The following is a 3517-nucleotide window of genomic DNA, read 5'->3' on the forward strand; positions in this document are numbered from 1 at the left end:
TGATGGAAGGAGGTGAATGAAAAGAATGAGAGAGAGAGAGAGAGCGAGCGAGAGAAAGAGAGAGAGCGGTGAAAGACTCGGGAAGGCGGGAATCTGCGCAAGTGCACGCGTGTGGCCGGCGGGGGAGAGTGAAGGAAAGGAGAGTGTGAAGGAAGAGAGAGAAGGGGGTGTGGCGTCCATTCAAGACAAACAGAAAGATTGAGAAACCGAGAAAAAGGCGAAGAGATGATGGAAAGGAGAGGGTGCATGTGAGCGAGTGCGTCTTTTGCGTGTATAACAGAAGCGTGGGCAGAAAAAAGAGCATCTACGTTATCACAGAAATGCCAGTAATGCAGTGTTGCCGTGTGTGACGGCAGTTATGCCGAAAAGGACTCAGCGCGCACGCCGAAAGCCGACGAAAGCCGCGAGATGGCCCAAGTGGCTCATCGCGTTTCAGCATGAGAAAGTGAGGCGCGTACTTTTCTGTGTACACGGCCGCACCTCCCCAAAGCATTCTTCTTGAAAACTGCCGTTTAAAGTGCGATCTTATCACAGTCTTTCTCTTGCTTTTTTGTCTCGATTTTAGTTCCGATTAAGACAAAGGCCAAGCATGTCTCTCTTCGCGCTGTAGAGGAGAGAGGGGGAGAAGGGAGAAGGCTAAGCGAAAAAAAAGCCAAACACACCACATCACGCCGCTGATCCCTCTCGCGAAAATGTCCATCATGGCCTCTCTTTTCCATCCTTCTTTTCGTCCGACTAGAAAGAAATTTTCCTTTTCTGTTAGACGGACTGGAGACGCGAAAATAGCAGGAATGCAGGACAGGAGCGCAACTGAGCATGTGGGAAAACGGGGGTGGGGCGGGGCAGCTTTTTTTTTTCGACTTTCGATATCCCGATACGTTCTTAAAAGAGAACAGCGCCTGCGGCGTGCAGTCCTCCCCCTCTTCGTCCTCCTTCCTCAGATGCAGAGATCCGCTCACGCGCTCTCATCCTCGCTCACTTTCTTTCTTTTCTCGTTGCGCACTGTTGCATATCGCTCAGCTCCGTCTCGCGGGGGCGCGCTTATTCAGACCGCACCGTGTGCATTCCGCGCCAACTACACACAAGCACACAGGGAGAGAGAGACGTCTGTAGAGCATTGGCGGAAAACACAAGTGAAGGAGGGAACGCACTCTGTGAACAGGAGCCGCCCTGCGCAGCGCACCTCAGCCAGACCGAAAAAAAAAAAAAACATTGAAGACAACGGCACTCAAAACAAAAGAAGAAACGTGACCAGACCAGAGGGGATGGGATGGCCGGGTATGCGAGTCAGCTTGTGCGAGTCACTCGCATGCATGCCCACACTCACCACACAGAGACACGTACACACAAAACATGTGCAGTGGCAGCCACAGGAGGGGACAGAAAGACCCATCAGCTGGCGGCGGCGGTGGGGCAAGGTTCGATCCCGTCTTGGCATCGCGTTCTTCCTCCTTTTTGTTGTCGATTGTCATTACTTCGATCTTATCTTTCCATTTGCTTTTTTTTCTTTTCGTGTGGGAGGGGGTTTGCTGTTCTCTCATTCACTGCAGGTGCGGCGACGTGGTGAGCAACCAGCGGCGCACGCACGCACACACGAGGTGGCGTTGTCGAAAAGAAGACATACGCGAAAAAAAAAACAGAAACCAAAAGGCGGCGAGGGAAGAGAGAGGCGCGCGCCCCGCCCTTCTTTGTTTGCTTGAGTGCCTTTCCGCTTGTACCGGAGTGCGGGATTACGATGTGAGGTCCGCAGAGGGCAAGGAAACCTTTAAAAAAAGACAAAAAAGGGTTACGCAGAAAACAAAGGAAAAGAGGGCAAGCGCCGGAAGCCTCGAAAGACACAACAGACGGGGAGAGAGAAGGGAGGGAGGGGGGGGGCAGTCGAGTACGTGTCATGAGCAGGACTTAAAACAAAGAAGGGCAGAAGAAGGCTATAAAGGGGAAAAAGGAGGCGCGTCGGCAGACGCCGAAGCACACCACCTAAGTGCGCCTCTTTTCCACGCGTATTTGCTTCTAATGTTCCCCTCCTGACCTTCTACCGCCCTCGCTTCGTCGTGGCGCAACCTCACCGCCATAGCAGCACGTATATTACACGCACGCTGGGAAGAAGCCCTCGTCAATACTACCCCTCCCCCTCCTCCTAAACACACACACACGCGCCTTCTCTCCCTCAACTGCAGACCCCAAGCACGTACGGTAGCACCGAAAAGGCCAAAAGACGCCAAAGAACACGAGAAAGCGAGAGAGCTGCACCAGTTCCGCGATCGCCCTTGAGCACGACGAGCAATGCAGAAAAAACAGGCGGCCCGTGCACATTATGCAAGACCTCTCCGCCAGTCCACCAGCTCGCACGTGCACCGGTTGCTCGCTTGCGCCTTCGAGGCATTTCCCAGTCGTTTCGCGTCATATGCGTGTAAGTCTGAGACTCATTCGCTCAGGAAAGGGAGTGGCCCGTGTTCGGCCTTTCTCTGTGCGACTGGTGATGCCAGTGCTTCCGATTATAAGCAACGACGCGTAGGTGCCGCTGTCTCGCGGCAAGGAGAAGGGGAAGGAGGAAAAAGGGAGACGGGCGCCGAAGGCGGGTCAACCGTCGTGGTTGCAGTCCCCCTCCCCTCCACCTGCCGACTTCAAGAACAGAAAAGGCAAAAAGAGAAGAGTCCACGAACTTCGAAGCAGACATAGAAAACAGAAAAAAAAAGCTTCAACACCCTCGGAAATTAAAGCCGCGCTCAGCCGTGTGTGGGTCTTCGTATTTTGCATCAGAGGCGGTGGGGAGCTCAAGAGAAAGGCCCAAACACATCAGAGAGAAGATGAGTGACGGAAAGAGTGGGGTGAAGGAGCATAGAGGGAGGGGGGAACACCGAAAAGAAAGAAAAGAGCGAAAAGATAAAGCCTGCAGAGTTTGTCTTTTCTCGATTGGGGCGCGCTTGCTGCAGCTTCCTCGTTATACGCGGCACTGCGCTCCTCCTGTGTCTCTCCTCTCCCTCGTTGTTCGCAGTATCAACCGCGCCTCCCTCACACTTCTCCCACTCCACCTCACGATCCAGTCCTTCTCGGCATTTTGCCCGCATCTCTCCCAACCTTTGTGGTCACGCCTTCTTTCTTCACCACAGAGCCGACCAAAACGTCCGCGAGACCCTCTTCCCTGTCGCTCGGACGCCGCCGTCTTTCTCATGATCTGCACACGCGGCGTCATTCTTTTCCCTTCTTCGTTGCTCCTCCATCGCCACGAGAAACTCGCTTTTTACGCTTTCGTTTCGCTCGTCCCGCGTGATTTCGTGCCGACGCCCATGAGCGCAGAGATGCACTTAACTGCGATGACAGAGAAACTCATCCCTTTCCTTACCATTGATTTCCTATTCTCTGCATCCTTTATGAGCCGACAACAGTTTTCGGGGTCAGGTGTCTAGTGGCGGTCCGGGCACTCGCGGGACAGGTGGTCGGTCGAGCCGCAGTTGTAGCACGACTTCGGCTTCCGCTCACTGGGGCAGTCGCGGCTCATGTGGCCGGTCTCACCACA

Source organism: Leishmania donovani, chromosome 36 (assembly GCF_000227135.1).
Source record: "Leishmania donovani BPK282A1 complete genome, chromosome 36".
Lineage (NCBI taxonomy): Eukaryota > Euglenozoa > Kinetoplastea > Trypanosomatida > Trypanosomatidae > Leishmania > Leishmania donovani.